This window comes from Anolis carolinensis, unplaced genomic scaffold (genome assembly GCF_035594765.1).
Source record: "Anolis carolinensis isolate JA03-04 unplaced genomic scaffold, rAnoCar3.1.pri scaffold_8, whole genome shotgun sequence".
Lineage (NCBI taxonomy): Eukaryota > Metazoa > Chordata > Lepidosauria > Squamata > Dactyloidae > Anolis > Anolis carolinensis.
This window is the reverse complement of record NW_026943819.1, coordinates 27,114,271-27,138,826: the sequence shown is the minus strand read 5'-3', so window position 1 is coordinate 27,138,826 and position 24,556 is coordinate 27,114,271. Positions and strand designations below refer to the sequence as shown.

The 24,556-nt window shown below is 41.4% G+C and overlaps 1 protein-coding gene across 5 annotated transcripts in view; it reads left to right on the top strand.

Annotated features, from left to right (window-relative positions):
* The window catches only part of grik4 (glutamate ionotropic receptor kainate type subunit 4), a 611,856-nt gene that overhangs the window by 61,538 nt on the left and 525,762 nt on the right, over nucleotides 1–24,556 (top strand). For 3 of the 5 annotated variants that reach the window (XM_062961032.1, XM_062961033.1, XM_062961031.1), the window contains exon 2: nucleotides 9,347–9,441. The exons of the other annotated variants lie outside the window; for them this stretch is intronic. The gene's annotated coding sequence lies outside the window, so the exon portion shown is untranslated. The remainder of the gene's footprint in view (nucleotides 1–9,346; nucleotides 9,442–24,556) is intronic. 5 annotated transcript variants of the gene reach the window in all.

The window sequence follows — 24,556 nt, the reverse complement described above, 5'->3', positions numbered from 1 at the left end:
AGAGACTTGGGACTATATTCTGCAAACTGCTTTTACCTCTGGATTATAGCCTTTTTGACTGACTGCCTTTGCATTTGAATATTGCTTTTTCCTGACTGCCATTGCATTTGGATGTTTGCCTTCTTTACTGCTTTTTATTCAGACTTTGCTATCTTTTATCAACAAACTGTTTAAACCTAGCCTGTTGTGGTGGAGTGTGTGTTAAGAGCAAGGTGAACCAGTGCTGAGGTGCAACATGTAGGGTCTCATAAAGAGAGCAAAGAAGTGTGCACTTGGTTTTGCGAAACCGCTACTTAACGTCCATTCCTTCTCCTGCTCCGCCGTCTTTGCGTTCATAAAAACTGCTCAGGGAAACCGTCTCTCTATTTGTGACGCTGCTGTTTTTTATTTTGGATGCGAGCTAACAAGGAACATATTGAAAGGAATGAAAGAACATGGAGCCATGGGGAGCAGTTAGTCAATGAATGCGGGAGGACAAAAGCCTTTAGCGGTGACAGGAGGAGGTTCTTTATGAGGACCGGGAAGCAGCAAATAGATTCGGCATGGCCAGGAGGGGACAGGAAGATAACATAATGCAATTCTGCAGGGTTCCTTTTTTTTTGGGGGGGGGGCATTCATTTTATGGGTGGCTTATTGTTGGGTTTCTACAGCTATTTAGGGGCTTGTGTCCTCTTCCGCTTTGTTGGATGGATTTGGCAAGCAAGGAATAGAAAGTGATGGGTGGCTAAAATATATATGTAATTCTTATCACAAATCTGCCAGGATGCATAGTGTTTATTTGTGGTCAGGGATGGAGAATGGGGAAGGGCTGGCGTTGGCTAAAGGAACATGCTTATATTTTCTTTTATTGTGACCAGAGGCGGTCCAACCATAAGGCAAAATAGGCATTTGCCTGTGGCGCCATCGTCCCGGAGGCACCATCGTCCTGGGAGGAGGGCACCACTCTCCACCTCCTTCTCTTTCGGGCCTCCCAGTGCCCACGCTGGGCCTTCCGGCCGGCGCACACCCACCTTCGCACCATGCAAGCCCACCTTTGGGGCCTTCAGAGATTGTGAGGTCTGTAGGAACTTGGAAGCTAGGTATGTGGGGTTTATATATCTGTAGAAGGTCCAGGGCGGGAGAAAGAACTTTTCTTTGAAGCAGGTGTGAATGTTGTAATTAATCACCTTGATTAGCATTTAATGGCCCTGTGGCTTCAAGGCCTGGCTTCTTCTTGCCTGGGAGAATCTTTTTTTGGGAGGAGTTAGCTGTCCCTGATTGTTTACTGTCTGGATTTCTTCTGTTTTCAGAGTGTTGTTCTTTATTTATTGTCCTGATTTTAGAGGGTTTTTTTTTTAATACTGAGGGCTATCTGGGTTATCTAAGTCCACACTGCCCTATATCCCTGTTCAATGTTTAGTGCTAAATTTGCAAATATAGTAATCCCTACATAACATTACCATGTATTGAACTGCTTTTTCTATTGATTTGTTGTAAAACATGATGTTTTGGTGCTTAATTTTTAAAATCATAATGTAATTTGATGTTTTATAGGCTTTTCCTTTATACTTCCTTATTATCCAACATTTTCGCTTATCCAACGCTTTTATTTTTCAGTGATTGGTTTGGGGGGGGGGGCGCCAAAATTCTGTTCGCCTACACTTGAAAAATACCTAGGGCCGGCTCTGATTGTGACTGAAGGCTTGGGTTTTATTTCTTTGTTTCCTGCCAGACAAATGGGCTGGTTTACATCTCCATATGCACCGCCTGATTATTTTGTGCTCAATGGCAACTGAATTGTCTCCTCTGGAGAATGTGCTTCATATTTAGAGCCAAAGCAAAAGTAATTTGGATATCTACGATAGACCATTCACACATGCGAGGCTTCATTGGACAAATGTGTATGTCTGAGTCTCATCTCCTACTTGCATTTGTTATACTTCTGGTGTGAGAGAATCGGCTGTCTGCAAGGACATTACCCAGGGACACCCAGATGTTTTGATCATTCTTGTGGGAGGATGATATTAGCCCGGGGCTGTGGCGCAGACGGGAGAGCAAACCAGCTGCAATTAACTGCAATCAATCACTCTGACCAGGAGGTCATGAGTTCGAGGCCCGCTCGGAGCTATGTTGTTTGTCTTTGTCCTATGTTAAAAAGGCATTGAATGTTTGCCTATATGTGTAATGTGATCCGCCCTGAGTCCCCTTCGGGGTGAGAAAGAAGGGTGGAATATAAATGCTGTAAATAAATAAATAAATAAATTGGGAGCTGGAGCTGACAGAGGGAGCTTACCCACTCTCCCTGGATTCGAACTGGCAAATTAAGGTCAACAGTCCTGCAATTTGTTATACTCATATTTCTTGCCTTTTTCCAAGCCCAGGTGGTTATTGTTTTTGTTGTTGTTGTTGTTGTTGTTGTTGTGTGTCTCTAAGTCATTTCTGAGCTATGGTGACCTTAAGATGAAACCGTCACAGGGTTTTCTTGGCTGGGTTTGTTCAGAAGACGTTTGGCATTGCTCTCCTCTGAGGCCGAGAGAGTGTGACTTGCTCAAGTGGGTTTGATGACCAAGCAGGATTTGAACTCTGGTCTCCGGAGTCATAGTCCAACACACCAACCATTATATCACATTGGCTCTCTCAAATTGGCATAAATAGACTTATTTGATCCTCTGAACAGCGTTGCGAGGAAGGCAGCTTTTAGGATTTGGGGCAGTTTATAGTCTGTCTTGTGTCACACCAAACTACAGCTCCCAGGATCCCATAGTATTGAGCCAATTCAAATGCAAACTGCATTAATTCAGCAGTGTAGATGCACCTTAGAGAGATTTGGGTTCAAATTATTCCTTAGGCAGAAAGTGAATAGATTTTGCCCCAAAACTCCTGTGATCGGTTTGCTTTAGGCTCACCAGACTTGAAGCCAACAACAACCACAACAACAACAACAACAGCAACAACAACAACAATGGGTCAGAGCCCATGTGTGGCTGTGGCTTGCACTGGGAGCTTCCCATGGCCCATGGCTGGTTCTACTTCTACCTTAGAGACTCAACTTCCATGGAAAACCATTGGTAACTCTCTGATTTGTTTGTCCTTCCTCTTTGGCAGTGGGCGATCCAGTGCGTCTGTAAGTAGAAATGCAGTCGAACTGTCAGAAACAATCACCATAAAATGGAAAAGTTATGTAGGAGAAGGAATACAAAGAGTACTTTCAGCGAGTTCTCCCTCAACAGGTGTGGAACTGTTTGTCTCCTTCCAATTTGCATTGTAATTGTTCCTAGAATTGTGCTTTTAGGAGGCTTCTCCCCTCCCCTTGACATGTTTCACATTTTCTACATCTTATTTCTTCTTCTCTGCAGAGCTTATGTTGCCGTAAGGATAGATTGGCTGTTGCTAAGTCCCAGATATCTAGCAGTGCAATCGTATGCTCTCTTCTCATCCCCTCTCTCTTTCTCTTTTCCTCTCTCTGGATCATTCTTTAAGGGCAGCAGTCATTTTCTTGTTTTAGAAATGTTCTGAAAGCATGGGACATGTCTCAGTGCGGTCTGGCTGAGGGACGCAAATCCTCAGACATGAAAGAAGCAGAGGAACTCCAATATCTCTGCTGTCAGTTTGGTACAATCGAGAAAAATTAAGGCATCATAGATAATGACTGCTGACGGATCCATCTTTCATGCACGGCAATGCAAACCTCCAAGGGGCCAGTTGCCGCAGGGGGATTTATGATCAGACCTGGCACCAAGTCCAAAGGTTGCTTGGAAAAGGAATATTCTGGCTCTTATCTTTGCCACGGTATTTTCAAAGGCTTGGATATCTCCTCTTCCTCCTTACCTCTTTGGATTGTTGGCTGTATTACTATGCTACCTTTCTGCCAAGGTTCTTACAGTTGAAGAGAGATGGCTTGCAGTCCAATTCCTTTTCTGCAAATAGGCAGAAAGGGGCATCCAAGTTTGCAAAATGTTGCACACTCCTGTTTGAATGACCCATGCCCTGTCCTTCCTTGTTATAAAGCCACTTGGAAAGCAAATTGGTCAACAGTTTGAAGCAGGTAACAAAAGCAAAGGGTTAACAGACAGGGGTTGCATACTAAATTTAAGAAGCTGCAAACTCAAATAAGAGAAAAGCATTGGTCAGAGATGGGTCCTTCAGCACCATGGACAGGTCTGAGGACCTTGTTTTCCAAAGAACTCGTTGCAACCTGAGATATAAGAAGCAAAAGCAAAAAAAAATACAGGTCAAGGAGTTCTGCCTGCTGGTCAGTGGTAATTTGTTTATTTCTCATTTATTTTAAAAGCAGTCTGAGGAGCATAAGTAGCAAAAGCAAAAAAGGAGACAGAGTTCTACATGCTGATAAAAGGCAACTTGTGTTGTCGAAGGCTTTCATGGCCAGGATCACAGGGTGGTTGTATGTTTTCTGGGCTGTATGGCCATGTTCCAGAAGTATTCTCTCCTGATGTTTCACCTGCCATAGATGCGTCTGACTCTGGGGGTTGGTGCTCATCTCCATTTCTAAGCCAGAGAGCTGGCATTGTCCATAGACACCTCCAAGGGAATGTGGCCATGGGCATGACTGCATGGAGCACCGTTACCTTTCTACTCACATTTGCATGTTTTCAAACCGCTAGGTTGGCAGATGCTGGGGCTAATAATAATAACAAGAAGATACAATAATAACAAGACACCATTTGTTCCACAAAGCAGCCATGTTACTCAGTGAGCATTTTCAAGCATGTGATTCGAACATGTCATGCAAACGGTCTGGAGATCATGAATCCCACTGAGGAGCGGCTGAAAGAGCTGGGTCTGTTGAGTCTGCAGAAGAGAAGGATGAGAGGAGACATGATGGCTATGTTTCAGTATTGGAAAGACTGTCCCAAGGAAGAGGAAGCAGCTTATTTTCTGCTCCTGGAGACTAGGACTAAATGGAGCAATGGGTTCAAATTACAGAAAAGGAGATTTCATCTGAACTTTAGGAAGAACTTTCTGAATGTGAGAGGAGCCATTCAACAATGGAACTCCCTGTCTCAGAATTTGGTGGAGACTTTGGCTTTGAAGACTTTTAATGATAAATAAACACAGATGTCTATACTAGACATGTCAAAGAGATACACAAATACAGTAGAGTCTCACTTATCCAACGTTCTGGATTATCCAACACATTTTTGTAGTCAATGTTTTCAATATATTGTGATATTTTGGTGCTAAATTCGTAAATACAGTAATTACTATGTAGCATTACTGCATATTGAACTACTTTTTCTGCCACATTTGTTGTCTAACATGATGTTTTGGTGCTTCATTTGTAAAATCATTACCTAATTTGATGTTTAATAGGCTTTTCCTTAATGCCTCCTTATTATCCAACATATTCGCTTATCCAACATTCTGCCGGCCCGTTTATGTTGGATAAGTGAGACTCTACTGTACTATAAGGTTCAAAATATAAAATGCAATATGTATATTAGAGCATTCCTTAAAACATTACAGTCTATAAGATACAACAGTTGACTGTACTTACTATATATTTATTATTGTTGTTAACTCTCAGGTGAATATTGAGTGTATATGATGCTCTAATACACATATTGCATTTTATGTTTTGAACCTTTATAGTGTTTGCTTATCTCTTTGACATGGAAAGAAGATAGCTCTGTACTCAGAGAGGCCTGACTATTTCTGAGGCCTTTACATGATGCTCTAATATACATGCCACATTTTATGTTTTGAACCTTTATAGTGTTTTCTAATCTCTTTGACATTTGGAGACTTTCAAACAGAGGCTGGATGGTCATCTGTCAAGTGTACTTTGTGCTTTTCTTAAATATTTATTTATTTACAGTAGAGTCTCACCTATCCAAGCTAAACGGGCCGGCAGAAGCTTGGATAAGCGAATATCTTGGATAATACACAGGGATTAAGGAAAAGCCTATTAAACATCAAATTAGGTTATGATTTTACAAATTAAGCATCAAAACATCATGCTTTACATCAAATTTGACAGAAAAAGTAGTTCAATACGCATTAATGTTATGTTGTAATTACTGTATTTATGAAATTAGCACCAAAATATCACGATATATTGAAAACATTGACTACAAAAATGGCTTGGATCATCCAGAAGCTTGGATAAGTGAGTCTTGGATAAGTGAGACTCTACTGTACTTGTTTTCCAAAGAGCTGGTTGCAACCTGAGAGAAATTATATAAGAAACAAAAGCAAAAAATACAGGTCAAGGAGTTCTGCCTGCTGGTCAATGGTAATTTGTTTTCTCTTGCTGGAGACTAGGACTCAATGGAGCCATGGGTTCAAATTACAGAAAAAGAGATTTCATCTGAACTTTAGGAAGAACTTTCTGAATGTGAGAGGAGCCATTCAACAATGGAACTCCCTGTCTCAGAGTTTGGTGGAGGCATTGGCTTTGGAGACTTTTAAACAGAGGTTGGATGGCCATCTGTCAAGGTGTACTTTGTGCTTTTCCTACATGGCAGGAGGGTTGGACTGGATGGCCTATGTGGTCTCTTCTGACTTTATGATTCTATGATTCCAAAGCTTGGGCCCTTGAGCTTCGGTGACAGCTTGCGTGTTTCCTTCTTCCAATTTGTCTGGGAACTGTGAGCCCTCTGGGCCAATGGTTATGAGCGAGGAGATGCCAAGAAGCTGATGCAGGGCTTCTGCCCAGCTGACGTTTCCTTCTGGTGCAGCCAAAGAGACTCGCTCTCGCAGCTTCATCTCAAGCGACGTCGTGCTCCAGGCCCACTTGTATTGCAAAAGCTCTGCTTTGGGGAGGGTGGGGGGGGGGGGTTGTCTCTGAAGTGGCACTGATGGGAAGCCCAACTGTGAGCACAGACCGAGGTCATGCCTTCCTTTTCTTTTTCCCTCTGAAGGAGGCCTCACTTTAGCTGTCAAATCAGCCAGTTATTCAGGCAGAAACGTAGCCCTTCCAGATCCCTCCCTCGGCTTGCTGCTACGAATAAGAGACATTTAGAAAATTAAATATTTCTGTCGAGCGCATGATAAATCTTGGCTGTTTAGGAAGGTGAGAAATTAAAATTGCAAAACAGGCACGAAGGGAGCGAGCCGAGTTGGCAGGGCATCTCTAAGCTTTCCTAGTGACTCTCGGAGAGGAGGAATTGGGTGCCAAGCCAACGTTTCCCATAGTCAGGAAAAGCAGAGGATCCTAGCAGATGCGCAACGAGGAGGAGGAGGGAGGAATGAATGGGGCAAACAAGGGATGGCAGTGGGCCCTCTCCATGGAGGTTCAAGCCAGACGGCTGCTATTTTTAGGGCTCTTTCCCGGGTGCGTTGGAGCGCTCCTGGAACCGGCTTCTTCCTTGCATTGAGCAGAATGGCTGCTCCGCGTCTGCTCGGCCCCAAACGGAGCAGGGATGTGGACTGAGGTGGAAGAGACATTGCAATCTGAGTAGCAAAGGAGCATGAAGGAAGACCAATATTTTAAAAATGTATTGTTTAAGAGGAAGCAGATGGAGCTGGGGATGGGGAGAAGGAGGCATTGAAAAGCATTCCTGGAGCCGTTCCGAACTTGTTGACAAGAATGCCAGGAAGAGCTGGAATCGTGATTCAAGATGTCTTTCAAGTGGGTTGGCATAAACCTGTGATCTGCATGTACCTTTTGAAGAGGAAGGTGAAAACCAACTGGGGCTCGAATTTTACCTGGGCATTTGATTCCCAATTTCCTCTGGGCTTTGGCTTAGCAATGGAGAAATACAGACCATATATACTCGAGTATAAGCCAAGTTTTTCAGCCCTTTTTTAGTACTGTAAAAAAAAACACCTCGGATTATACTCGGGTGAGGTCCTGGTGGGCTTATATTCAGGTTGGCTTATACTCGAGTATATATGGTACATTTATTATTTTTCTCTATTATTATTGATAGGTAGAGGTAAAGGTTTCCCCTGACGTTAAGTCCAGTCATGTCTGACTCTGGGGGTTGGTGCTCATCTTCATTTCTAAGCCGAAGAACTGGCATTGTCCGTAGACACCTCCAAGGTCATGTGGCCACTGGCATGACTGCATGGAGCACCGTTACCTTCCCGCCAGAGCGGTACCTATTGATCTACTCACATTTTCATGTTTTCTGTTAGGTTGGCAGAAGCTGGGGCTAACAGTGGGCGCTCATTCCGCTCCTGGGATTTGAACCTGGGACCTTTCAGTCTGCAAGTTCAGCAGCTCAGCGCTTTAACACACTGTGCCACCAGGGCCCCCCCATTATTATTGATATTATGACCTTTATTATTTTACTCTATTTTTATTATTAATACCTTTATTATTTCACTCTGGTATTCTTATTGTTATTGCATTTACTATTTTTACTCTTTATTATTGCATTTATTATTTTACTGCATTTATTTTTATTATTATTGCTTTTATTATTTCACTCTATTATTATTAAAAGGATACATAAGCACATTTACATTGAAGAAGATGAAAATAGTGATTTAATCAGAGTTGGACAGTACTATCTTAAATTACAGTTTGATGTAAAGATTCAAAAACATTTAAACTACTCATGCCTCAGTTAATGTGATTTTATTGGTATCTGTTTTTATTTCTGAAATTTACCACCCTCGGCTTATACTGGAGTCAATGTTTTCCCAATTTTTTGTGGTAAAATTAGGTGCCTCGGCTTATATTCGGGTCAGCTTATACTTGAGTATATACGGTAATCCTTGGCATTCTTAGCAATGCTACAGGTTGAACATTTCTTATCCAGAATTTCAAAACAAGAAACACTTCAAAATCCAAAATTTTCCATTTGGGTGGCATCGTTGCTTTCTGATGGTTCAGTGTGCAGGCTTTGTTTCATGCACAAAAATATCTAAACTAATGTGTATCAATTCCCTTCAACATCTCTATATAAAGTGTATGTGAAACACCAAAGCATTTCGTGTTTAGACCTGGGTCCCATCTCAAGAAATCTCTATATATGTACAGTAGAGTCTCACTTATCCAACATTCACTTATCCAACATTCTGGATTATCCAATGCAGTTTTGTAGTCAATGTTTTCAACATATTGTGATATTTTGGTGCTAAATTCGTAAATACATTAATTACAACATAGCATTACTGCGTATTGAACTACTTTTTCTGTCAAATTTGTTGTATAATATGATGTTTTGGTGCTTAATTTGTAACATCAAAACCTAATTTGATGTTTAATAGGCTTTTCCTTAATCCCTCCTTATTATCCAACATATTTGCTTATCCAACGTTCTGCCGGCCCATTTATGTTGGATAAGTGAGACTCTACTGTATATCCAAAGACAGATATTACAAAATCTGAATCCTTAGCATAAGAGTTCATAGAATCATAGAACCAAAGGTCATCTAGTCCGACCCTTTCTTCCAGGCAGGAAAAGCACAATCAAAACACCCCTGACAGACGGCCATTCAGTTTCTGTTTTAAAGTCTCCAAGGAAGGAGCTTCCACCGGACTCCGAAACAGTGAGTACCATTGTTGAACAGCTCTTTTCACATTCAGAAACTTCTTCCTTGTGTTCATTTATTTCGCCTGTAATATTATTTCACAAAATGAGGTATTTGTTGTGGAATAATACACTTTATTAATATTTTGCTTCATCTCCCCAGAGGGACTCAGAGCAGATTATAGTCCATATAAAGCAACAATTCAATACCTTTTAATACAAAGACATATAATACAACACGGAGACAAGGTAAAAGCCTTCCTCTTTTTTCATCTCCAGCATCTGGAGGTGATGCTGAACTCCAGCCATGGGAAGGTGCTCTTGTTCCATTTTTACATGCCGAGGAGTCTGTTGTCAATAGACATCTCTGATCTTATTTTGCCGGCATGTCTGCATGGGGCACCCTTTTATCTTCCCGCCGAGGCAGTACCTATTAATCTACTCGCATCGCATGCCTTCGAACCTCCAGGTTGGCAGAAGCTATAATCTTTCCAATTTGGCTTTCGGTTTTGAAAATATTAATGAAACTTGAATGAAGTCGTGTCTCCAAAGTTGAAGTCCAAACTTGGGCCCTCCAGGTGTTTTGGACTTCAACTCCCACAATTCCTAACAGCCTACCGGCTGTTAGGAATTGTGGGAGTTGAAGTCCAAAACACCTGGAGGGCCAAAGTTTGCCCATGCCTGAGATAGCCATATATATATATATATATATATATATATATATATATATATAATACTAGCTTTGTCCGGCCACGCGTTGCTGTGGCTTATGCTTTCAGTGTTGCTCTTTATTTACTGTCCTGATTTTAGAGATTTTATTGTTCTGTATTATTATATCACAGTAATTATTACATATTATATTTATAATCTTATATTATCTGCTTAGAACTGGATTATATGAGGCCCCTTCTTCACAGCTGTATAAAATGCACACTGAAGTGGATTGTATGGCAGTGTGGAGTCCAGATAATCCAGTACAAAGCAGATAATATAAGATTATCAATGGGTTATATAGCACTGTGGAAGGGCCTTGAGTCTACACTGCCATATAATCCAGTTAAAATCAGATAATCTGTATTTTATAGGCAGTGTGGAAGAGGCCTAAGTGAGGCCTAACTCTGCCTTTTCCTTGGGCTGAGTGGGTTGCTAGGAGACCAAGTGGGCGGAGCTTAGCCTTCTAACTGGCAGCAATTGGATAAAAACAATTATTCCTCTGCCTCTAATTAGGACTTTATATTTCTTTACTTTTTGTTGTATGAACGTAGAGGCATGGATGAGGGGTTGTGCTGCCAGGTTTAGTGTTTCTGGGATGTGTAGTTTTGTTGTTTTGTCCTAGGCCGAAATTTCATTAACCTTTTATATACAGTAGAGTCTCACTTATCCAACACTCGCTTATCCAACGTTCTGGATTATCCAACGCATTTTTGTAGTCAATGCTTTCAATACATCATGATATTTTGGTGCTAAATTCGTAAATACAGTAATTACTAGATAGCATTACTGTGTATTGAACTACTTTTTCTATCAAATTTGTTGTATAACATGATGTTTTGGTGCTTAATTTGGAAAATAATAACCTAATTTGATGTTTAATAGTCTTTTTCTTAGTGCCTCCTTATTATCCAACATATTCACTTATCCAACATTCTGCCTGCCCGTTTATGTTGGATAAGTGAGACTCTACTGTATATAGATTAGAAGACATCTGTAGTCATTGGTCCTATTGCAGGATCACTCTTAGCATTGAGAAGTTCTTCCTCCTGTTCAATCCAAATCCTCTCCCTGTAATTTAAAGCCAACAGACCTATCCTTCTGAGTAAGCCTGGGGTTTTCCAAGAGTCACTTCCTTTGGCACTCGCAGGCTCTTCTTTTAAGAGTGGGTGGCTCTTCCTTTCCTAAATCTCCTCTCTGGAAAAACTGACCCCCCCGAAAGCTAGTTGGCCTTGTTACTGTAGCAACAGCCCTGCCATCCCGCAGCACCAACCCCCTGAATCCAACTCCTTGTTCCTTGGAAAATGCTGCCATTGAAGCAGGCACGGAGTGGAGCTTTCTGCCTTTATTCCTCTGAATGGCACCGACATCCATTTGTACACTTATTAGTGGGAGCGGCGGGAAGGAGCGCGGGCCGAGGCATGCTGCAGATGAAAGGCGGAGATGTGCCTCGGCGCATGCTAATCACAGGGGACAGCGCGGAGGCCACAGAGCCCGTCCTATTGCCGCCTAAGTTTAGCCATGCCAACTGGATGGCATGTGATGCATAGAAATGCCTAGTTACCGACACTGGGAGTCCAAACATTTCCAGTAAGCTGCACCATCTTCTGCTTGAGTTCCATCTTCTGGATACCATCTTGGCTCAGCCTTTGATGGACTGGATCTCATCTTGATTCTGATTCCAACAGATGTTGATTTGGAAAAGTTAGAAATTCTTGGAGAGAACATTTTAATCGAATCTGTGAATGATTTTCAAATCTGCAGAAGTTAATCCTGCAACTGCGTAGATTGCAACTGTTGGTGTATTTTTGGTGTAAGGGTGAAATGATGAATCAAGTGTTTTTACTTGATTCTGACTATACCAGACATGTTTTTCCAGCAACTTAAGTGTTAACAGCAGGCCAGTTCTGAGTGATAGCCTGCACGAGCCAATATTATAGAGCCACTCTATTATTATTAAAAGGATACATAAGCACATTTACATTGAAGAAGATGAGAATAATGATTTGATCAGAGTTGGACAGTCTTATCTTAAATTTGAGCTTGATGTAAATATTCAAGAACATTTAACCTACGGATGCCTCAATTAATGTAATTTTATTGGTATCTATTTTTATTTCTGAAATTTACCACCCTTGGCTTATGCTGGAGTCAATGTTTTCCCAGTTTTTTGTAGTAAAATTAGCGTGCCTTGGCTTATATTCGGGTAGGCTTATACAGTATACGAGTATATACGGTAATATTAAAATTCTGCCTTGGATTGGAAGCCTCCATTTCAGCCTCACTGAGCACTTACCAGTCACCACCATCATCACCACTAACAACACATAACACATTTATATTAAACTAGCTGTGCCCGGCCACGCGTTGCTGTGGTGAAGTATGGTGGTATGGGAAATAAAGTATTGAAGAATTATGTGATTAGAACTGGATTATATGAGGCCCCTTCTTCACAACTGTATAAAATGCACACTGAAGTGGATTATATGGCAGTGTGGACTCAAGATAATCCAGTTCAGAGCAGATAATATAAGATTATAAATGGGTAATATAGCTGTGTGGAAGGGCCTTGAGTCTACACTGCCATATAACCAAGTTCAAATCTGATAATCTGTATTTTATAGGCAGTGTGGAAGAGGCCTAAGTGAGGCCTAACTCTGCCTGTCCCCTGGGCTGAGTGGGTTGCTAGGAGACAAAGTGGGTGGAGCTTAGCCTTCTAACTGGCAGCAATTGGATAAAAACAATTATTCCTCTGCCTCTAATTAGGACTTTATATTTCTTTACTTTTTGTTGTATGAACGTAGAGGCATGGATGAGGGGTTGTGCTGCCAGGTTTAGTGTTTCTGGGATGTGTAGTTTTGTTGTTTTGTCCTAGGCCGAAATTTCATTATCCTTTTATAGAAGGCATAGACATAATATTTAAACACATTACATTCATTAGTACCAATAAAATGTAAGTCTAAACTCATAGGTTAAAATTGGCTGGGTCAGTGAAAGGGAGAGCTGAGAAATATAACATGTAAATGTGCTTTGCAAAAAACAGTCTCACTCCAACCCAAGAGGCTCAAAACAATAACATCCTCCAAGTCTTCAGAGGTCAGCAGAAGATGCCGCCTTGTTTCACCTCATCATGGTGAGGTTTTCCTTTTTTTAAAAAGCAAAGCATTGCAGAACACCTTCTCTCTGTCTCTTTGTTTTGTCAGCTGAAATTGGCAACAGAGGTCTCGGTGGCACTTGGGATGCGCTGCTGGCGCTGCAGCAATGGGATTGTGGGCAGCTGCCCAGAATAATAATTGGGCCTCTCTCTTTCTTTCCCTCTCTTTTTTCCCTTCTCCTTCTTAGTCCATTTTTAAAAAAAGATGAAGCAAACAGGTTATTGTACAAAGTCATTAACTGGACAGATGGAGCCAGCCAGCAGAATCTGCAAGTGTTGATGGAAATGTAAAGAATACATTATATGTGTGTGCGGTTAAAGAGACAGTGTGGTGTAATGCTTTGAGTGATGGACTGGGACTCCAGACAACCAGGATTCAAATATCCTACTATTTTAATATCCCAGATATTACAAAATCTAGGACTTTCAATCATCTCCAGACTGGTTGCTTTCTGCCATTGAGCTAATTCAGTTTGTCCATGCTTGGAATAGACTTTTAGGGTAATAGGGTAAAGGTAAAGGTTTCCCCCTGACATTAAATCTAGTTATGTCCAACTCTGCGGGTTGGTGCTCATCTTCATTTCTAAGCTGAAGAGCCGGCGTTATCCTTAGACGTCTCCTAAGTCATGTGGCCGGCATGACTGCATGGAGCACCGTTACCTCCCCACCAGAACAGTACCTATTGATCTACTCACATTTGCACATTTTTGAACTGCTAGGTTAGCCCCAGCAGTTCAAAAATGAACTCACCCTGACTTTTTGGCCAGCAAGACCCAGTTCGGATTTGAAATGCACCTAATTGTATGTTACTCTGATTATTTATATATGCATTGTATATTGTAAGCCGCCCTGAGTCCCCTTATTGGGTGAGAAGGGCGGGGTAGAAATACTGTCTTTATTTATTTACAGTATTTATATTCCGCCCTTATTTCTCACCCCGAAGGGGACTCAGGGCAGATTACAATGAACACATATATGGCAAACATTCAATGCCAACAGACAAACAATATACATTAGACAGACTCAGAGGCATTTTTAACATTTTTCCAGCTTCACGATTCCGGCCACAGGGGGAGCTGTTGCTTCACCGTCCAGTCGTGACTGTACTTCCTCATTCCTTTCCTCGTGTTTTGCTGGCAGTTTTATGGTGTTGTAAATTAGCCTCCCGCATAAAGCGTCCCTAAATTTCCCTAATTGACAGGTGCAACTGTCTTTCGGGGCTGCATAGGTCAACAGCAAGCCGGGGCTATTAATGGTCGGAGGCTTAACCCGACCCGAGCTTCGAACTCATGACCTCTCGGTCAGTAGTGATTTATAGCAGCTGGTTACTAGCCAGCTGCGCCACAGCCCGGCCCCATATATGTAATAATAATAATAATAATAATAATAATTATTATTATTGACAAAATTACGATCTGCCAACTGCAAAAGGCCACCCTACTGGGATCTGGGCGCATCATCCAAAAATACATCACACAGTCCTAGACACTTGGGAAGTGTTTAACTTGTGATTTTGTGATACGAAATCCAGCATGTCTATCTTGTTTGATGTGTCATAATAAAATAATAATAATAATAATAATAATAATAATAATAATAATAAGAAGAAGAAGAAGAAGAAGAAGAAGAAGAAGAAGAAGAAGAAGTTCAGCAGCTCAGCAGTTTGACCGGCTGTGCCACCAGGAACTCTTAAGATCACAATTTAAAAAAATAGTATGCCTCTTGAGGGTTAATGCATGTATTTTGAATTTCCTAGGAGGCATTTCGTTCAATCCAGCAGTTTTTCTGTATAGGACAAAAGATTGACATTTCTTTTAATTGATCCCCAATCTTGCCCCTTCAGGGTCTCCTCCTGTGGTTTGACACTCACATCTTTCCTTGGCTTGAATCAAACCTCAGTATTGTTTTCTGCTTTCTGATTATGTGGTTTTTTTTTAATTGGCATCCTTAGCTTCAGGCATTAATTGCCTTCATTGATTAATCAGTGGGAGAAAGGAACCAAACTTTAATCACAAAGGCCCCGGTCGTGGATAGACTTTTTCCTCCCTTTGTCTCTCTCTGTGCGGTTGTTTTGATTCTGCTTGATTGCTGGAACCGGAAGACAATCGAAAGCGGCCCACCCTTCCAATAATAAGTGGTTGCTTTTGTTCATTTAAATGGATATGTGACTTTTCGGCGCGCAAGTTAACCGCCTTGAGAGGCTCCTAATATGGAAATTGATTGAAATTTAGTCATTAAAAAAAGCAGGGGATTAATCTTCTAACAATTCTTGAACCAACTGCCAGCCACAGTTAATTAACAAGGGTGGATTTTCTATTTCGACAAAGGTTAAGGCCCAAACCAGTGAGTTTGAATGATAAGAAGGGGGATTTCAGCAAAAGATTAAAAACAACTTCTTGGAAGCACAAGCGGCTTGTCAGTGGAATAGATTGCCTTGGAAGGTACAGAGTCACTTTCGCGATAGGTTTTTAAAGCAAGACTGGCCGGTCAATGGCATATCCTCCAACTGGACTTCTTTTTGGAGGATCAACAAAGACATAACTGTGCTATGTATATAAACTTTGGCACATTTGGTCTTAAAAACCAGTGTAGTGCTTTGAGAGTTGGACTAGTATTATGGAAGACTCTGGGATTAAAATGGTTTAATCATATTGTAACTTTTGTATTACAGTTGAGTCTCACTTTCCAAGCCTCGCTTATCCAAGCTTCTGGATAATCCAAGCCATTTTTGTAGTCAATGTTTTCAATATATCGTGATATTTTGGTGCTAAATTTGTAAATACAGTAATTACAACATAACATTACCGCGTATTAAACTACTTTTTCTGTCAAATTTGTTTTATAACATGATGTTTTGGTGCTTAATTTGTAAAATCATAACCTAATTTGATATTTAATAGGCTTTTCCTTAATCCTTCATTATTACCCAAGATATTCACTTATCCAAGCTTCTGCTGGCCCATTTAGCTTGGATAAGTGAGACTCTACTGTAATAGGTTCTTCAGCTGTGTGTGTTTACAATGTTGTGCACTGCTTTGGATCCCATGCTGGGGAAAAGACAGGATGTATTTTAACTGTTCTTCTGGAACATGGCCATACAGCCCAGAAAACATACAACAACCCCATTTTAACTGTTATAATACTCTTGGTTCATTTTTGTATTACTGTTTTATCTTTTTATATTGTCATTTGTATTATGTTGCTGTTTATTTTGTCTTTGTGTTGTTCAGGCCTCTGCCCCATGTAAGCCGCCCCGAGTCCCTGTGGGGGGTATAAATAAAGTTTTATTATTATTATTATTATTATTGAATAAAGAAAATAAGTGTTGTCAAAGGCTTTCATGCCAGCAGCATGCAGAAAGGAATGAGGAAGTACTACCATCAAGGACCCGGTGTCGGTAGTTTAGAGAAGTATTAGGGCTCTCATTCATTGCTGGAAACACGGGTTGCTGTGAGTTTTCCAAGCTGTATGTCCATGTTCCAGAAGCATTCTCTCCTGACGTTTCGCCCACATCTATGGCAGCCATCCTCAGAGGTTGCGAGGTCTGTTGTCAAAGACTTTCATGGCCGGAATCACAGGGTTGTTGTGTGTTTTCCAAGCTGTATGGCCATGTTCCAGAAGCATTCTTTCCTGACGTTTCGCCCACATCTATGGCAGGCATCCTCAGAGGTTGCGAGGTCTGTTGTCAAAGGTTTTCATGGCTGGAATCACAGGGTTGTTGTGTGTTTTCTGGGCTGTATGGCCATGTTCCAGAAGCATTCTGTCCTGACGTTTCGCCCACATCTATGACAGCCATCCTAAGGTCTGTTGTCGAAGGCTTTCATGGCCGGAATCACAGAGTTGTTGTATGTTTCCCGGGCTGTATGGCCATGTTCCAGAAGCATTCTCTCCTGACGTTTCGCCACATATATGGCAGCCATGCTCAGAGCTTGTGAGGTCTGTTGTCAAAAGGCTTTCATGGCCAGAATCACAGGGTTGTTGTGTGTTTTCCGGGCTGTATGGCCATGTTCCAGAAGCATTCTCTCCTGACGTTTCGCCCACCTGTGCCATAGAGATCGTGCCGTGTGTTTGCGTGCCCACTCTAAACAACCCCAATTTAATTGGCATCCAAATGCAAGCCAGAGCAGTGCCTGCCTCATTCTCATTCAACATCAAAGTAATTCATACTCTTCTGTTGAGAGAGTCCGGAGTCCATATCCTGACTAAATGATGCTCATTAAGCAAATGTTAATATGTTGTTTTCCTTACTTATCACCTGCATTTTTATGAGAGCGAAGATGAATTATGCAGAGCTCTTTTCCTTCTGCTGTAGAATGGAAGGGTTGACACTTGCTTGGCTGGTGAAACCTTGCTTTACCTTGCTTTGCTTATAGCTTTGCAACCTGATTTCTGAATCCATCAGGGCCAGGACTTACTAGAACAAAACCAACAACCACAACGAAAGCAGAGACTCTTCGTTTTGTATAGTCTTTCTTGCAATCGATGCCCCACCTCGTGCAAGGTAATTCTGGACGCACAGAATACCTTATTATGTGTTGTCGAAGGCTTTCATGGTCAGGATCACAGGGTTGTTGTATGTTTTCCGGGCTGTATGGCCATGTTCCAGAAGCATTCTCTCCTGACATTTCGCCCACATCTATGGCAGGCATCCTCAGAGGTTGTGAGGTATGGAGAAACTAAGCAAAGAAGGTTTTTATTATATATCTATCTATTTATTTATTTATTAGACTTGTATACCGCTACTCCCAGTTTGGCTCAGAACGGTTTACAGAAATAGATTAAAAACAATACAATTAGCTTTAAAATAACAATAAAAACAGACATAGCCCCGAGTTTTTTCATATTATATATCTATGGACGTTCTTGGATGGGGGAGAAGAACTCTTGTCTGTTGGAGGCCAGTGTGAATGTTGTTATTAATCACCTTGATTAGCATTAAATGGCCTTCCAAGTTTCACATCCTGGCCTGGAGGAATCCTTTCTTCAGAGTCATTATCTGTCCCTGATTGATTCCTGTCTGGAATTTTTTTGTTTTCAGAGTGCTGCTCCTTATTTACTGTTCTGCTTTTGGGGTTTTTTTTAATTACTAGTAGCCAGATTTTGTTCATTTTCATGGTTTCCTCCTTTCTGTTGAAATTCTGTTGATTCTTGTGGATTCTGATGGATTTCAACGGCTTCTCTATGTAGTCTGACATGGTGGTGGTTGGAGTGGTTGATTTCTGTGTTCTCTAATATACTGGAGCCTCGGTGGCTCAGTGTGTTAAAGCGCTGAGTTGCTGAACTTGTAGACCGAAAGGTCCCAGGTTCAAATCCAGGGAGTGGAGTGAGCGCCTGCTGTTAGCTCCAGCTTCTGCCAACCTAGCAGTTCGAAAACATTCAAATGTGAGTAGATCAATAGGTATCGCTCCGGCGGGAAGGTAATAGTGCTCCATGCAGTCATACTGGCCACATGACCTTGGAGGTGTCGGGCTGAGCTCCCGCTGTTAGCCCCAGCTTCTGCCAACCTAGCAGTTCAAAACATTCAAATGTGAGTAGATCAATAGGTACTGCTCTGGTGGGAAGGTAACGGCGCTCCATGCAGTCATGCCGGCCATATGACTTTGGAGGTGTCTATGGGCAACGCCAGTTCTACGACTTAGAAATGGAGATGAGCACCAGTGCCCAGATTCAGACACGACTGGACTTAACGTCAGGGGAAACCTTTACCTTTTACTAAACAATATACTGTGACCAGGTTGGTTGAAATGCTCGACCACTCCAACCACTATCATGTCAGACTACACAGAGAAGCCACTGAAATCCGCAAGCATGTGGACAACTTCAACAGAAAGGAGGAAACCATGAATATTAACAAAATATGACCACCAGTAATAAAAAAAAAACTCCAAAATCAGAACAGTAAATAAGGAGCAACACTGAAAACAGAAGAATTCCAGACATGAGTCAATCAGGGGCAGCTAACGACTCTGATCAAAGGATTCCATCATGTATATAAAGGGTCTTACGAACATACATGGTAACATTATGTAGTAATTACTGTATTTAATGTGTTGTCGAAGGCTTTCATGGCCAGGATCACAGGGTTGTTGTATGTCTTTCGGGCTGTGTGGCCATGTTCCAGAAGTATATTTTATTCTGATGTGAAGCTTGGAATGACATTTAATACTAATCAAGGTGATTAATTACAACATTCACACTGATTTCCAACAGACAAGAGTTCTTTCTCCCACCCAGGACCTTCTACAGATACATATAAACCTTCCTTGATTAGTTTCTCCATACCTCACACATCTGAGGATGCCTGCCATAGATGTGGGCGAAATGTCAGGAGAGAATACTTCTGGAACATGACCATACAACCCGGAAGACATACAACAACCCTACCTTATTATGGTTAGAGCATTTCAGGAAAAGACGACGAAGCCGTTGGAACGGTTTTGATGATTTAACCCAAAGAAAATACCAGCTTCGTCAAGCGACGGCATTTTCTTCCGGCTCCGATTAACAGGCGGGGGGTCAGGAAAGCTTGCATTAAGTGCGGCGAAAGGAGGAGGGAAAAATAGAGAGCGCTCACCTCATTCTCTCTTTGTGTCAGTGTGGCAAATTTTTTGAAAAAAATGTTATTAAAAAAAGAAAGCAAGATGAATGAAAGATGACACGCAGCTGGTGCGCAGCGCCTTCTGAATGTGTAATAGTCTCGCTTGCATCTGAATCATCGCCCCTTCATTGGTAACCGGGACGTAACGTGCCTTAACAGATCAAATATTTTAAGAGGAGCAAAGAGGAATACCAGAGCAAATGCAACGTAAGATAGATCCAGAATAGACTCAAGCTGCATTTAGATGCTGGTACGGTGTGCACAGAGAGCTGGCGTGGTTTGTGCACTGAACCACGACTCTGGAGACCAGGTTTCAAATCTCTGTTTAGTTGCGGAAACCAACTGGTTGACTTTGGGCAGGTTGTACGCTTGGCCCAAAAGGTATTCCCTTCCCTGAACAAATTGGGAAAAAAAGCTCATGAGAGGGTCAACCTTCCACAGATATATAAACTGCCCTTGTCTAGTTTCCAACAGACCTCACAACTTCTGAGGATGCCTGACATAGATGTGGGCAAAACGTCAGGAGAGAATGCTTCTGGAACATGGCCATACAGCCCGGAAAACACACAACAACCCTGTGATTCCGGCCATGAAAGCCTTCGACAACACAGAGCCCTAATACTTCTCTAAACTACCAACACCAGGTCCTTGATGGTAGTACCGTATATACTCGAGTATAAGGCAACCCGAATATAAGCCGAGGCACCTAATTTTACCACAAAAAAACCTTGGAAAATATTGACTCCAGTATAAGCCGAGGGAGGTAAATTTCAGAAATAAAAATAGATACCAATAAAATTACATTAATTGAGGTATCCGTAGGTTAAATGTTTTTGAATATTTACATCAAGCTCAAATTTAAGATAAGACTGTCCAACTCTGATCAAATCATTATTCTCATCTTCTTCAATGTAAATGTGCTTATGTATCCTTTTAATAATAATAGAGTAAAACAATATATGTAATAATAATAATAATAAATACAGGAAAATAATACAAGTAATAATAAATAGAGTAAAATAATAAATGCAATAATAACAATAATAATAAGATCAAAGTGAAATAATAAATGTAATAATAATAATAATAATAATAATATAAATGTAATAGTAGCATCAATAATAGAGAAAAATAATAAATGTACCATATATTCTTGAGTATAAGCTGACCCAAACATAAGCCAACCAAGACCCTCACCCGAGTATAAGCCGAGGGGGGCTTTTTCAGTCTTAAAAAAGGGCTGAAAAACTAGGCTTATACTCGATTATATATAGTACTTCCTCATTCCTTTCTGCATGCTGCTGGCAGTTTCTATGGAGTTGTAAATTAGTTAAATTAGCCTCCCCGCATAAAGCAGTACCTAGAATTTTCTACTCCACAGATGCTACTGTTTTTTTGAGCTGTTTAGGTGGGCAGCGAGCTAGGCTATTAATGGTCGGGAGCTCAATCCAACCCGGGCTTCGATCCCATGAACTCTCGGTCAGTAGTGATTTATTGCAGCTGGCTACTAACCACAGAACGCATCCACGGCAACTGAAGTGGAATCATGGTCCTATAATTGTGCAGTGTGGGAGGACCCCAAGAGGACCTCCTCCATTTATACACGTGAGGCTTTTTTTTTTAAAAAAAGTCATTAATGGAAATGGTAATTGTGTGGTTTCTGCTACTTTGGCTCTCTTGGAGATGCCTATCCTGCGAAACGCCTTGCTTCAAGGAATTCCTTTTGCTCCGCCCTCCAATACACGCACACAATCTGTGTTGCGTTCCCCTCGTTTGCTGGAAACATTTCTGACGAGACAGGCGGTTCACCCCAGCAAAGCTATTTGTGTCTTTTCATGTTGATTTCACTGCTTTCTGTTTGTTCCCTTTTATTCTTGGATTAATGGGCTGTTTTGTTTGTGATTTTGGAAAAAACTTGCTTTAATTCTTAGCTGCCTTGTGGCAGAAATCCAGGATGTAAACTTTTATGTAGAGAAGTTAAAAAAAGAAAACAAGTAAATTAACGCTCATTGGGTTTTAATGAAGGTATAACTGTGATTGTTTTCGGTTCTGTGGAAGAAGATACTTACCTCTCAAGGGATACCTCAGGTTTCTTTCATCTTGTGCTCCCTAAATGCATTGAGATGCAACTCCCATTGTCCCCTGGAAGCATAGGAATCTTGTCTAGGAAAGCCGGGGTAACAGTTTTCTGACAAGCTGAGTAGTATTTCGGCAGATAGAAGATAGAACTTAATTTATATCCCACCTTTCTCTGAAAGTGAGATCCATGTTTTAAAGCAGGCATAGACAGACTTTGGCTCTCCAGATGTTTTGGACTTCAACTCCCACAATTCCTGGCCCCAGGAATTTATACCTTTGGCTTATCTAGAATTGACCAATGGCTGAGGATCTTCCCCACCTTCCACACCTACTTTGGCACAAGTGATACCAATGACCTAACTTATTTACTCTGAGCTTTCTTCTCTCTCTGGAACTTCCTGGAGAAAGGCACCAGCTCACAGGAAGGGAGGGGCACAGGCCCTGTGTTGCACATACTACAGTAGAGTCTCACTTATCCAAGCCCCGCTTATCCAAGCTTCTGGATAATCCAAGCCATTTTTGTACTCAATGTTTCTAATATATCGTGATATTTTGGTGCTAAATTTGTAAATACAATAATTACAACATAACATTACTGCGTATTGAACTACTTTTTCTGTCAATTTTGTTGTATAACATGATGTTTTGGTGCTTAATTTGTAAAATCATAACCTAATTGGATGTTTAATAGGCTTTTCCTTAATCCCTCTTTATTATCCAACATATTCGCTTATCCAACATTCTGCCAGCCCGTTTATGTTGGATAAGTAAGACTCTACTGTACTACTTTGGTTCATACAAAGTGCTTATTTTGTCTATATAAAGGCTATATGATATATGCAGAGGCAAAGCTACATTGGCAATAATTTACTAGTTTATGGCTTATGGTCCCTACACCCCTTCCAGAGTTTATACTTTTATCCTCTGCATGTCCAGTTGTTGTTATTATTATTGCATTGTTTAACTGATTGCTGTTATTGTTTATGTTTTATGTATTTATTATGTTTTATGTATTTACTAGCTGTGCCCGGCCATGCGTTGCTGTGGCGAAGTCTGGTGGTATGGGAAATAAAGTATTGAGGAATTGGTGGTAATTAAGGTAAAGGGTAAAGGTTTTCCCCTGACGTTAAGTCCAGTCATGTCTGACTCTGGCGGTTGGTGCTCATCTCCATTTCTAAGCTGAAGAGCTGGCGTTGTCCGTAGACTCCTCCAAGGTCATGTGGGATGACTGCATGGAGCGGCGTTACCTCCCCGCCGGAGCAGTACCTATTCATCTACTCTCATTTGTGAGTCCTGACTCTGCCTGTCCCCTGGGCTGAGTGGGTTGCTAGGAGACCAAGTGGGTGGAGCTTAACCTTCTAACTGGCAGCAATTGGATAAAAACAATTATTCCTCTCCCTCTAATTAGGACTTTATTTTTTTTCCTTTTTGTTGTATGAACATAGAGGCATGGATGAGGGGTTGTGCTGCCAAGTTTAGTGTTTGTGGGATGTGTAGTTTTTTGTTTTGGCCTAGGCCGAAATTTCATTACCCTTTTATATAACAACAACAACAACAACAATTTATTGATTAACCAGTTGGCCTTATCAAGCACAGACAATACAAACATGAAATACAACATACATCTGTTACACTTAAAATAAAATAAAAATATACAGGTATTTGCCAGCTTGGTGCCAATGTAGTTTAGCCATAGATGTATGCATCAACTATCCTCTTCTTCCCTACACTACACCCCAATCTGATCTATGTACTCCGATCTCCTTTTAGCAGCTTTAAGCAAATACAGGGCCACTTTTGTTGTCACAATGGGGTTATAACCGGCCAATAAAGATGTAGTTTTGGCTGCTATGTCCCAGCTTGTTTTATTACAAATAAAAGGCCATAAGTATTGTTTCCTTTCTTTTTCGTATAAGTTACAATTATGCAAAGTGTGGTTCAAATTTTCGACTTCAGGGGCACCACAAATACATAATCTTTCTTCATATGGGATGTGGTTGAATCTGCCATATCTCTCCATGGACTCCCTTTGTTCGAATCTTGCCCTGGTGAACGCGATTCTTAGGTGTCTCGGCATATCTGCTTTTAGATATAACGCCCGCTGGAAATTATGTTTAAAACGTCCTAACCACTTCAACCTTTTTATATATATAGATTATTATTAAGGAGCCCCGGTGACGAAGTATGTTAAAGCACGGAGCTGCTGAACTTGCAGAACAAAAGGTCCCAAGTTTAAATCCCGGAAGCGGAGTGAGCGCCCGCTGTTAGCTCCAGCTCCTGCCAACCTAGCAGTTCGAAAACATGCCAATGTGAGTAGATCAATAGGTACCGCTCCAGCGGGAAGGTAACGGTGCTCCATGCAGTCATGCCTATGGCCACATGACCTTGGATGTGTCTACGGACAACGCTGGCTCTTCGGCTTAGAAATGGAGATGAGCACCGATCCCCAGAGTCAGACACGACTGGACTTAATGTCAGGGGAAAACCTTTACTTTTTTATGTTTAATAAGGCCCGGGCTGTGGCGCAGGCTGGAGAGCAGCCAGTTGCAACCAGCTGCAATGAATCACTCTGACCAGGAGGTCATGAGTTCG